At 40.0% G+C, this 13854-nt stretch overlaps 1 protein-coding gene across 5 annotated transcripts in view; it reads left to right on the top strand.

Annotated features, from left to right (window-relative positions):
• The window catches only part of EXOC6 (exocyst complex component 6), an 84211-nt gene that overhangs the window by 67888 nt on the left and 2469 nt on the right, over positions 1 to 13854 (top strand). The gene's annotated exons all lie outside the window — the stretch shown is intronic.

Below are 13854 nucleotides of genomic sequence, written 5' to 3'. Positions count from 1 at the left end.
GTTTTTAAAGCTCAAAAAGCAAAGGCTTTTGTTGACCTCTTAGCCATGTGCAGGTGAAACAGTTGATTTTTCATAGACCAGTGCAGTGAAATTCCAGCTTGTAAATACTTCCATCACAGAAATTAATAAAAACTTCACTGGAGAAGGGAATCAAAGCAGATATTAAAAAAAAAGGAAAAAAAAAGAAGTAAAAAGTTCCTGTCAAGATTCTTTAGATGGATATATCTGAGTCCCTGTCTAAATAGTACCAACTGTGAGAATTAATCAGCTTTCAGAATCAACTGTACTTTCACAAGGCAAGGTTTAGAAGGAGTCACTTCATTCAAAACCTACAGAACTGTTACGATGATGATACTCAATATCTCCAGAAAACTTCCTGTTGAAGAAAGTTCATCTCTTGGTTACAGATGAGTTCACGGCAAGATTGTGCTGAAAATGGCACTATAGCTGTATCCTCAGTAGCTGAAGTACATGTCCCAGTTAGGCCTTGTCTGTAATACTGGAACCAAAAGGTCTGTTTTCTCAAATGAAGTATTTGATTTCTTCAAAAACTTCCATTTTATGTCTCTGAGAAACTACTTATGAAACAGGCAAGTTTTAATCAGCAGCATCTCCAAGGATGTTATGAGAGAAAGCAAAAAAGTGAGCCTTACATGGGAAAGGTATTCCATTGGAAACCTTTTCTATTATTTTGCAGAAGTACCTATTACTAGAAAGTTGCCACTGGACTCACTTTCACGTAATTTTTCAATCTTTTGCTTGAAATAGAAAAAAATTATCCACTGCCTATTACATTTATTAACTCTTGCTTACCCTTTATTTGAGTCACTGATATAGAGCCCATGCAGTGGGAGCTATATAGTGGAATGAAGCATTTCTCTGACAGTTTTTTACTGGCAACTTTGCTTGCCAGCTGATGCTTGCCTTTATTTTTGTCCCACGAGAAATATCATAAATACAAATTCAAGGCTTTACTGTTAGCAAGATTTGAGTGCTTGACTTTCCTGGAGTTTGGGAATAGATTGTATCAAGCTGCTGTCTTTCTGCTGACAGCCTGTTGCTACAGGATCTCTGCCATTGTGTCTGGGTCCTTCTGTGGCTCTGAGCTGATGGATGGAGTTCAGTGTGGGAGCCCCCAGCTCCACAGGACTTCCTCTGTATCCTGTGGGTGGTATGTGGTTCCTATGACTAATGAATGAGCATTGTTAAATGAACAACACAAGAGAAGAAAATTGTTGCTTTCCTTCAAGTTACTTGTTATTTGTGTTCTTAGCCTCAATGAGCTCTGGTCACTCATCAGGGAGCCATGGGGCTGCTAGCTGTTTCAGTGTAGTCAGTAATTTCTGCCCCGAAATTGCTTACATACTCCAGCCTTAGCTATACAGGTAATATCTCTGATTATACGTAGCATATATTGGGCTATGCTAATAACCACTTTACCCTACAGATTTGCCCTCAGTATTTTTCAGTTGCATCAATCAACATATTTAGATTCTAACCCTTCTCTGAATTCCCTGTCAAGCACGGGCAGCAGGCTAAACATCCCCCCCCCCCTCCACACACACACCCCTCTTTTTGTTTTGTTTTTTTATTTTATTTTTGTTTTGTGGCAGATACTTCTGTAAAGTGAGAAAGATAATCCATCTGTTCTTTGAGAGTCACTGTAGGGACACTTGAAAATTCTGTAAAATCAAGAACTTATACAACAAGGAATCCAGGACATCAAGGAATTCCATGCTTCAGAACAAGAGCGGTGAATGAAAGGAGCAGGGAGGGTTTTTTCTGTTGTTTGTTTTATAGCACAAAATGCCTTCACGATTGAAGACTTCCAAACCTTTGCACTGGTGAAAGTGTTCATTTGGAGTATACATTTCCATACATTTAGAAATGACTATATATTCATTTGCACAGTAATGTCTTAGAACAAATAACTATCTTCAAAAGTGCTTGTACAATATAATATAACCCTATATTAAACTACATCAATCAACATAATTAATATTCCATGCGATATAATATAAATTTCACATGCAGGTTGTGTTTTAAAACCTAAATAATAATTATAAAAACTCTTGGAGAGGATTTTCCCTTGACTATTATTAGCAAAAGAGCAGCACAACTCAGAAAACTCCCCAGTAGTAGAGTGAAGGTGGAGGAAAAAAATAAAAAATAGAGATGAATAAGAACAGAAATGCAAAGAATGGGAAAAAGGAAAGAGAGAATTTTGGAAGGTGAGGAGATGAAAAAAATCAAGATATAGGATGAAGGATATAAAAAAGAGAGAAAAAGTCAGTGCCTCTTTAACAGCACTATACTGTTCTTATCCTTTTTTCTTTCTGTGTTTATCATTTTCTATGATTTATGCTGAGACCCATTAAGAACAGACTTTTTTTTTTTTAAACAGCTGAAGTCTGAAGAGGTGTTTTTCTCCAAAGGAACGAAAGGCCTTTCAGTGCACAGTTAATGGTCTATAGAGTCCATGTAGCAATCAGGTTGTCTTATTACCTGGAGAATGCAAGCTTTCCTGGTTTCAACGTCGTGCCTCCAGGAATCGTTCCAGGAGGACACACAATTAGCCCACACTCCTCCAGAGGGCACAGTGTAACATGATGCAGTTAAACCAGAAGACAGTTTTCATCTTTTGACCTTGTGTCAAACATGTCAATTGAGCAGCTTACCTGATCTCTGGAGGAGCACATAGGCTACCAGATACTTTCCCATAGGGAGGAACAGGCAGTACACACAAAAAAATGTTGGTTTAAAAAGTGTCTTATTTTCTAAGCAACAGGAAAAGTGCCAAACCTTTTCAAGTAGCTTGTCCACTCAGTGCATTCAGATTCTCCTTTCTTTTGGCCAGTCTAAATTTTAAATAAAAAAAACTTTGCTCATGTTCAGTGTGTCTGAAGACTGTAAAAGCTGCTCATTCATTTTAGGCACTAACAGGATATTGAGTCCCATGGATGTATTAATTTGGTCCTCTTTTTGATAATGTCATTGAAATGCATATCCAAATGATAGTTTAGGGACTGGTCATGTGTTCAGAGTAGTGCCTAAGTCTTGCATCTATTGACACAGAGTATGGCTTAAAAAGTGCATCATGAAAAGAGTGATGTTGACTAGTCCGTAGATGGAATTACTTAGGTAATGAGGGAAAGCTGCCTACCTTGTAGATTGAAAAGACACAGGTTGAAACCTCAGATGACAATATAAAACAGTCTCTGTAGCTTAATTAAATAAAACCAATAATGTGATTTAAACTTCTTTGAGTTAAAATTACTTTAATAAGGGTGTTAATTACTAGAGGATTAACACTGCTTACATGTGATAATAGATGTGGTCAGTCAATAAAGGGTGAGAATAATGTTCATTTAAGAAGCAAAAGAATCTAGCACAAGATTACTTCCCAGAAAGGGATAACATTTCAAAGTGGCAAGTAAGATCAGGGGAAGTTTTTCAAATTGCAGGAGGCATTTGAGGCTGAATCGTGTCATCCTGCCCTTGCAAGGTTCCATGTATATTGAGATCCATTGGAGGTAAGGTATGAAGAGTAGTAGTCATTAAGAATTACATATTGCATAGCCTGGATATTTTTTTTTCTCTCTCTTCCATAGCAATTGTAAATATAGTTTTTCAGATGAAACATTTTAAGGAATGTCATCTAGAAAGTGATGAGAAACTGCATATCCTAAGGAAAAATGTCAACTTCTTGGGAGAATTTCTTGAAGGTGTATTTCTTAGAAAAGAAGAAATAGTGGAATATTGATGTTGAGCAGGAAGGGTTTTTCCTAAAAACATTTGTAAACATAGCTTCAGGAAAAGAAAGACCCTTCACAAATGGCCTACAAAAACAAAGTCTGGGTTATCTGAGTTTCTTGTTACTACAGCTTACTAGGCTTAGAGACCTTTGCTAAACCAAGTTATCTAGGCAAGAAAAGCAAAACAAAAGAAACAAAAAACCCAACAAATACTGTGATTCTATATGGACTGCAGTGTTTGCTAAAATGCTTTTAGAGCCATTTGATGGATATATATGTAGAGGTAAACTACTTGTAGTAACTGAACAAAAAAGTGAAGGTTGTCTGTGGAAGAATAGGAAACTTCAGTGGCTCAGGCTTTGCTCTTAACTTGTCTATATTTACATTCCTGAGCTACTGATTGTGGAATTCCTTGTCCAGTGGTTCCCAGGTCTAGTATAGCTTTCCCTCAGGGATGTAACTTCATCTTCTATGAAGGGTGGGTGTGCAGGCGTACCCTGAATGCACTACTTTGGAAGAAATAATTATCTGTTTACAGTAAACTCATGATGAGCACACCTATAAGTGTCTGTACCTAATAGATTGCACTGGATTTTTTTTTTCTTTTTTGATGCAAACAAAAGGAAAGACACTATTTTCTGGCCTCTGGTGTCTTATATTTCAGTTGTGGTTAAAACTTTTATTTGTGCTACTGCTGATGCACATGTTTTTACACTTGCAACTACCATTGATGTGCTGTAGACATTCTTTAGTACTGAGGCATAGACCCTATGTACTTGGATGTTGTGATTGTGCTCTGAGGCACAGTCATTGAAGGAGGACCGAGAGTAGAGCAAATGCAGCCTCTTTGGAACATTACATCAACTGATATAAAGTGCTGGAGCCTTTGATGGCTGCCTGAGAGTGGATGGAAGAGGTGACCTCTGTCAGTGCCCACTAGAGATCACTGAACTCTGTGGAAACCAAGTGCTGCACAGTCAGGAGATACTCATAAGCTATATAACCTGATACATATCTTCTTGTTAGGTTGAAAGCCTCAATATTTTCAGCAGCGTACTTTCAGTATTTTCCTGAGATGCTATTTGATCTGGTGTTTTGTTCCATGACAAGGAATGACTTGGGAAAAGGAAACATTCAGTCCTACCAGTAGATAGCTGGTTCTCAGGAGCTAAACTGGCTGCTTCCTGGGTCAGTTTTGTGAGTTGCAGTTTCATATGAAGAGCTGAAGTTGCGTGTCTTTGCAGGTCTGATGCCATGGAGCTGTACTATACTTACTTGTCTTCCTGTAGACATCCGTTTGTGTTCACAGGCTGAGACTGTAGAAACTCCTGCCTTCAAACCTAAAAGTAATCAGATTAACATTTAAACTTGGAACTGCAATTATATTCGAACAAACCACTGCAGATGTTTAGTCCCAGAGTGCAGCAGCTTGACAGTACAGATTAGACATGCATGTATATAGGGACAGTTTAGAATAGTTCTAAACATCATTTGTCAAGTAATGACTTTTCACAGCATAGTATATATACTGAGCTTTAGTGAAGAGCTACTCACATGGATGCTGCTGCATTGTAAATATGGCAGATGGAACAGGAGTGTTCAGGTGCAAAACACACCGTGGAAGGTGCTTTGTATTTAAATTTTGTTGCAGTTGTATGATGTTATGTGATTCTAGACAAGCACATAATTGAAAACAAGACTGTTTTAAGTCTCATGCTATTGAAAAAAAATGCTTACAAAAGATTTATGTGTTTTTTTTTAAACTGTGCTGTAAAGGTTACCTCAAATTAATTGTGTTCCTGGTAAGTTTTGTTTTAAGTGTTACTGACACACCTGTGTATAAAAAGAAAAAAGAAAAAACAAAAACAGAAGCAAAATGAAAACAACAGCTGTAAAAGTAACTGTGATATATTAAAGACTTGATTCTACAGCTAAAATGATATTTTCAATTCCTGTTAGATGAGAGGCAGAAGCTCTGTTTTTGGGGCTGCACTTGTGACTCCCTGCATGTTGTTTGCCAGAGTGTGCCTCTGCTTTAGGAGCTCAAAAATAAAAAGTTGGTGACTAACCCAAACATTGCATAATGCACGATGTTTAATCCACACACATTCTACCACTGACAGTTCTATGCTTTGTCTAAAGGGACTGTGTGTACAGGCTGATGGGATGGACAGGAGCAATTTGGCCAGAGCTGTGCCCTCTGGAGCCTGACTGCCTGCCAGGCTCCTGCTTTTCAAGCTCCAGCCGGTTTCTGGGCTCAAAACACAGCTCTTTTGCTACTGGTCAGCTTACTCATTAATGATGAGGAAGAGCATGCTTCATAATAAACATTTGCACTGTAGTCAAGCAAGTGTTCTTTGAGTATCTATTACTTGTCGCTAAATTGTATACTGCATAGGGTTGCCTATTTACCTCAGTGACTACTTCAGTGACTTTCTTTGGAAGTTACATCTTTGGCTCCTTGATGTCTTCATGAGATTTGTTAAAGCTATACGACAGGAGTTGTATTTTGGTTATAACAGCAACAAGCTTGTTTACGTGGCTTCAGCAGTATATGCAGGCCACATTCATTTCATTGCCAAAAAATCAAAATATGCATTTGGCTTACATACATGACAAGACCAGGCATCTCTCAGAGCGTACCTGAAGGTCCACATTTTAGGGAAGCATTCTGCCCTTGGGGAGAATTTAGGCTATAAAGGATATATTCAAAAACAGGAAACTTCTCTCTTTTTCTTAGCATAGTGACAATTCCCAAAGGTCGGGCTGTCATAGCCTCTGCGTTTACTTGTTGCACACTTACAAATGTGTCAAAGATTGTATCCCAACAGATACAATTTTCACTTATAAATTTGAAACAGATGTAAATGTTTAGATATCAAACTGCTTCATTCTTTCGAATGTTTAAGTGTATTCAGTTTAGGCACAATTTCTGAGTGCTTAGTACTTAGAAAGAGAGGGAAAGAAAACACGTTTAAACGCGGTAGGCTTAAAAACTGAAAGACACTGCCTTTCTAACACAAACTATCCTTCCTTTGAAAATCCGGGGCTCAGTTTTCAAAGCATCGCGTAGGAATTTAGCCTGCGACCCCCATTGACACTAATGGGAATTGCATAGTTAAGTCCCCATACCGTCACTTTGAAAATGCATTTGTTCTACCAATCCAGAAAAAGGGCAGCATAAACTATAGGGAGACATTCGCAGATCAAGAGATCAATTTGCACTTTGAAATACAAGACCCGAGTGTGTTATTCCAGTTATGTGATCGGTAGGGGGGATTTTAAAATTCACCACGTTCACAAAATAAGTCACCAGGAGTAAATAAAACCAAATATTTTGGCAAGTGGCAGGCAGACTTGCTAACCAGGCTAACAAGGTATTTGTCGGCAGTGAGGAGCACGGACTGATGAAGTGATAATTGCGTTCGGTTGGTGCGCTGTTATCCCACAGTTCTCAGGCTCTGCCTTTTCTCCTTGTTAGCCAGACTTAGATACCTGTATTTTAAATACTTCCGTTCCTCCTTTGCAAACAGGAGATGCTTAGCACGAGCAAGACTTTTCTCTGTGCGGTTCTGATTTTGGTCCTTTGCGTTTAGTTCCAATCTGTTAAGTGCTTTCACAGAGCGTGTGCTTTAAAAAACAGAGGGGTTGTGTTGTGAACTAATGAGCATGTTACCTTACTGTTCCTTCGGGGGTTTTGTTATTTCATTGAAAATAAGTGTATACCTGTGGAATGTATGTTCACTTGTGCCTGTCTTTCCAAAAAGAAAGCGACTTTGTTTCATAGTAGTGTTAGTGCAGCAAGTCCCAGCCGCAGCCCGTGGCCCCGTTCTGCTGGGCAGAGTATAAATAAGGGTTTTAACAAAAGGAAGACAGCGTTGCCTCAGAGTTCACGAGCTGATGAGATTATAGCTCCACTGTAAGGTTAGCATTATGTCAGAAATTATGAAACAAGGAGTCTGACATGCTTTCTCTTCGGTCAGCGAACTCATTTGCTCTCCTGAATAGAAGGTGTCTGTAGGTACAGTGTGAGCTCCTTGGGAGGGATTTTGAGGAGTGGGATGATTGTGAGTGGCTTCTGCAAGTTTACTGTCTTTAAAGTGGAAAAGTCCTCTTCGTCTCCCAACTCCAGGACTACTAACAGTATTATTAATATACTTGCTACTGTTTTATCTCAGTGACTTAAATGATATGTTGCCAATGGTCATGAGGCCTTTTTTTCTAGGTCAAAAGCTGTGCTTACTCAAAGTGTGATGTTATTCCAGTATTCTCTCTTAAAAAGCACGTTTGACCTAGCCTGCAGCTGTGTATGCTTGGCACCACTGCTTTCCCAGCAGAGCTCACCAGTGTTCAAACCTTTGGGATTTTTTTAATTAAAGAGGTCAAAATCCATTATATCTAAATTTCAAAGAATTTACCAATTAGTTGTAGTCTGCAATGCCCAGCAGGTGGCTTTTATACTATTAAAGGGAGATTGTTTCCATCTCTGATCAAAGCGAAAACAAAACAAAGAAAAATATAGAATATTTTGTGGTACACAGTGCAAACCACACACAGTGTAAATTATAGGTGAAAACTGTACGTAGGAGACTGCTCAGTTGTACAAATTTAGCAAAAACTCTCTGTATTTTCACACCGATCCCTGTGTGGATTTTAACAGCACTGTCTAAATCTGTTTAGATCACCGATTAGCTGAGAAGATTAGACAGCTTGCTATTTCCTAAAGTTAAGATTTTAGCATTTGCTTATTTAAAAGTAAAAGTAACAATGTGCAATTAAGAAGATTAACAAATTAGATAGAAGTAAAATCAGAAAAAGCTGACGGTGCTGGAATGCGGCAGGATGCAGCATTGGAAAACTTCTAATTTGCACTTTTCAACGAATCCAAACTTCCCAGATTTTTACCTACTTAAAAGAATGTTTGTGACCTTTTGACCCTTTTGTTATCCCTTGCTCAGAAAGGCCTTTATTCTGTAAGGCTTAGGTATAAAAAAATAAAAAGAGCGTTAATGGCATAACAGTCCTTTCTGATCACCCTGTGTAAGATGTTTATGCAAAGTGTCAATAGAAGCAATTGGCCTAACAGTGTGACAACCTGCTTTGCTTGGAAATGGGCTAATCTCCTGTTTGGGTTATCCAGAGGTCAGGTAAGGATTTCTTTTTTTGCACTCCCCGTAGTGTGCGGGTGCATAACCTGAAAACACCATAGGGCAGAAATCAGGAGCAACTGAACCCACGGATGCTGCAAAGCTGCTAAAAAACCCACAATCCTGCCCTTTTTGCTTTTCCTGAATTTCGTTCAGATCTGCTTTTGATTTTTTCCTCCTTTCCCAGAGTCTTAGTAGCATTGCTTCTACTTGAGCACGTACAGGATCAGCACCCACTGCATTGCTTCACCCTTGCTTTTTTTCATTTGTTGGTTGCTTTGGCAGGATACTTTGTTCCCAGACAGATCTCATCCCACTCTTAGTTTTAAATTCATGTGCAATCTTGCTGTGGGTGGCAGGTTTGTGGCTGCCCTATCCCGGCGGGTTGAGTGCACACTCTCAGCCACAGGGCCGCGACATGGCCCAGGCTGGGAGCTCCCTGCTGGCCTGAATCCGCTTCTGCGTGTTTCCATAACTGCCTGTTAATTATGCCCCTGGGCTGTGGAAAGACAGCATTTATCAGTTTCAACAGACTAAGTTGCAAGTGTTCTGACATGTTTGTCAGGCAAATTGTACCTGAGAAAAGGTAATTACACATGCAGTGGAGTCCAGAAGTAACTGGGTGATTAGGGGTTAATAAACTGCTCAGCACGCAAAATATTCAGCATTGTGAGTGCAGAAGGGAGGCCTGAAGGACATGAACAACAGTGATGTGTTTCAAGAATTACTTTTCTTTTGGTGAAATACTGGGAGTTTCAGGAAGGTGAGTGGGATGTTAGATGAACAGTTTCTCATTTTTATCTCCACCTCCTGAACTGTGGGTGCTTTGCTGCCCAGCCAGAGCTATATGCAGACAGTTGTGATACTTAAGAAGGGATAACAGCACCATTCCATCTCATACTAATCTATCTTGAGAATTTTAAATTAGACAACACCAACAGTGTTGTCTAGAAAAATTTGAATGGACTCTGACCCCATTTCCTCCTGCAAAGCCCTCATCATCATCTCCTGTCTCCGCCGCAGTGTTGGCTCTGTGGACAGCTGGCTCCCAAAGTCGCATTATCTCCCAAGATTATTCCTGACAGTTGCCCCAAAGTAAAAAGGAAAGGGCATCTGTATGATATCTGAGGATGTGACAGAGGCTCTAACTGCACTGAAAGGGCCGGATGGGTGAGTCCGGCAGTTACCAAGTGCCTAAAATTCTCATGTAATTACAAGATGGCCTAAATACAGGAATAAAGCTGAGCTACTGAGGGCTTTGGGTATGGGTGATACAGAACAAAACTTCACTGAGTAATGATTAGCATTAATTTCTACCCAAACATGGCCACATCACCTTGGGGAATGCTTGGGGAAAGGAGGAGTTCTAAATTTGAGTTACAGATGCAACCCATTTGAAACCTGAATTCTGCCCCTTAAATCTTAAGACATTTTTTCCCACATGACATCAATATTGTATTGTGTTGTGTTGTGTTGCGTTAACTGAAGCCTGTAGCAATCAAGGTCTTGAAGTAAGACCTCTTTTGAATGAAAAGTAGTTTAGTATCCTTTATGACAATATTGTTGTGTTTAAAACATTTTTATAGAAAAAAACAATGTTATCTGTTATAAAACAATTTAAGTAATTATATAGAATTATAAGAAACCATGTGGTATTACTTACTTTTATGTAAGTAAAAGTATGTGTGAGAACTTTTTTCCAAGTGTTTATTTCCAGCAGAGAAAGCTTACGTTAGACTCATAAAAAGGTATTTAGAAAGTACTCAGACAAGTACAGAAAGTTAGAAAATCCAAGATTTGTACAGCGCAAGTGTAACATGGCAGCCAAAGGCCTCAGTTTGTCTATTGAGCTGTATATCCACGACTAATAATGCAGTGGAGAGGGCAGCACTTTAATATGCAGTGAATAGAACACATTGCCCTTGGGATCATCAGCTCTGATGTTCCCAAGATGCTGGGTGAAGGTTCCCCTTCTATCCCTTTCTATCTCCTACGTAATCTTTAGAAGAGGCAGAAGTGTTCAGCATATCTGCTTGTAAATGTTAGGGGACAGTCTGTTGATGCTGCATTTGAGTATGGGTAGAGCTTTTCCTGTGTTTCTTTCTTGGTAGCGATTCACAAATGCACACACTTTTCTGCAAATTCTCGTCAGTTGCTTGCAGTCAGAAAGGTTTTAAGATCTGTTCCCATGCTCCTAGGGAAACATATTCTGCTCCATTGTAAAACTCTCAGGTATAGCATTGCCTGTCTTAGCTTATTCTTATTTTCCATGGTTGTTATGGGATAAAGAGAGTACAAGAGCACCATTGTTCTCACGTAGCAGAGCACCTATATCTGCCCTATTAGGTGCTTCACCATGTCGCAGCCGTGTAAGCTGTTTCTGACATGGGTGGCTCCTTGGGTGCGAGCAGGTGGCTGGCTAACAGCCCACAGTCTGCCCTGCCTCTGGGAGTAGAGGGAAAGCTTTGCTTCTGTTCTGTTTGAAGGATTTCCTGTACATGTTAAGTGTGAAGTGATGCATGTACGAAATAAAATGGTTTCCTTATTGTAATTTAAATGCAAACAATGCACATTTTATCCTCAAGGAAGTAGCAGCCAGCAGTGCATGTTGTGCTACTGCATGGACTTTGATTTGTTCTTAAGGCAGAAATATATTTATTGCCAATACCTACTCTGTGTGTATTTCTCTTACTATGGTGCACATCATTACAGGGTACTGTGTGCTGGACAGCACATCCTGCTTTCGGTTATTGTCACAGTAATTGCAGTTTTAGTGGATAAAATAGCAATAGGGAAATACTGCATTAATTGGCCTCTAACAGCTTGATTTTGGTTGCCACACTAAGAACTATCACAGGACCTGTGTGAGGCCATGTGACAAGCTCACCTCACCTTTTATCCCCAAAATGTTTTGTTTTACTTTAGCTGACACTTGTTGGCAAAATTAACACCTTTACGGTTAGGCTTGCCCTCAATACATTTTTTTTTTCACATTAGTAGTAACAATTTTTAAAATCTCAGAGATTTACAGCCTTCTTTTATTTCACTGGAATTTAACATATCCCTATATTACATCTCTGCAATATGAGTATGTCAGCACATGGAGCCAAATCCACAAAATGTTTCCATTATATCTTCACCTTGAACGCTGCAATACCACCAAAGGCTGTTCCCTCTCCCTGTGGTTTTGTCTGCACCCAGTCCCTGCCACATCATAAGATCATTTCAGTGTAAGTCTATTGTAAATGAAATTACAGCAGAAATACAGAGAAAATCTTGATGTTTTTGTTCCTTCTGTCGAGGAAGTTGGCCAGGTGTTAATTTCTGTGATAAATTTCATGTAAGTTTCTCATTGTGTGAAGTAAAAAATTGGATTTTTTGCATCCTCTTGCTCTTCTGTTTTCTCTCAAGAGTCTTGTACATAAAGATGGAGGTAACTTTATCCTCTCCTAACATCATATTCATCTACCACAGGATTAGGTAGGCCAGTTTGAATTACACAAAGTTGTCTGCATCTTTGGATGGATAGGCTGTCTTCCAGTTCCTGTGTGTGTGCTCAAGATGGTCCCACCATGATAGCTCTTCATATTTGCAGAGGCTTGTATGCTGCCGAGTGCCAGGCCAGATGCAGGGGAGTACAGATCTGAGAGAACCACCTGCAGTACAGTACCATCAGGGCCCCTTAGTGCAGCAGTATGCCACAGTACAGGACAGCAACTGTGAGGGGCACAGAGCTCCCATATGTAATTGTGCACAGCAGCAGTCTGATCTTCTGCAGTGCCTACAGCCTGTTTGGAGCCCTGCCTGCCTGTGTTTGGTTGGTAGGTCTGACCTTCTACCCGCGCTGTCACCAAGTGACTCAAACACTGCTGGTACCAAGATCACTGACGATGTTGCCTCAGAGGATTCTTAGAACTTTTCAGCACTGTAATGGTATCGTTAGTCAGTGGCTTTTGGGCTGCATGGCACTGAAGGGCTACAAAGAGGGTAGTTGGGATTTATCCAGTCCCCAGTGACAGCATTACAATGGGGATACTTCCTCCCCCTACACATTTGGTTTGCTGAACACAGCTGCTGCAAGAACATTGGTGTGGTCCTTTCATAAAGACCTTTTCCATGTGGATCCCATGACAAGTGGCACTGTAGGTGGTGGTAATTTATTCATACGTTCCATTTGCTTTTTTGTGACAAAGAGGAAACATGAGGTCTCCAGGTTATGTAGCCTGTGTGAGTGTGGCTGTTGGCTTTATCTTCTCCTCATGTCTGCCCAATTGTCCCGCTTTCTGCTCTGTTGATCTTGGTTTGGAGTTAACTGCACAGCCTCTGTGAGGACTGGGCATTACTGACTGTTGCAGCACAGATTATAAGGGATAGGTGTTGTGCAGCATGGAGGGCTTCACAAATACCTCTAATTCTTGAGTTATCAGAGCCTGATAGCTCAGACCAGCTCTGTTTGCTGACTGACTGACAGCATATTCTCTACGAATCAATAGGAGAATTGATGGTGACCATACTGAAAAAGCATGTTATAATAAAGAACTGCTTGTATTCGACCTTGACAGCTATCGTGGATATACAGGCAGCAGAGGATGGAACAATCTCCTAGCTTCTTGTGTGCCTTTCGCCCATGCGAGGTGCTACAATGTAAAATCTGGGTGTTGCTGAGGTCGGTAATGTCTTTGGAGGACTTTGAAGGGACTGAGCAGTACCTGTGTCACAGGAAATGTTACTCTGCATTCAGAAAACATTTTATTACATACATTAATTAGAAAATAATTGATTTAGATTAGATACCTTATTTGGAAATAACTTAAAAGGTCAGAAAGGAAAGGAGAATGGAAGCATGTGAGTTTAAAGGTGCAGCAGTTGGTGCTGTTGAGTCCCTATTGCAACGGCCCTGCTCTGGCTTACAAGCAAATGCTGAAAAGGAAGCAGGGTTCTTTCCAACAGCG

The sequence above is a fragment of the Cyrtonyx montezumae genome, unplaced genomic scaffold (assembly GCF_038088225.1).
Source record: "Cyrtonyx montezumae isolate F1298 unplaced genomic scaffold, pur_monq_1.0 scaffold_4, whole genome shotgun sequence".
In the NCBI taxonomy this organism is placed as follows: domain Eukaryota; kingdom Metazoa; phylum Chordata; class Aves; order Galliformes; family Odontophoridae; genus Cyrtonyx; species Cyrtonyx montezumae.
Note: the sequence above shows the minus strand (reverse complement) of the source record. Positions and strands in the feature narration are given on the sequence as shown.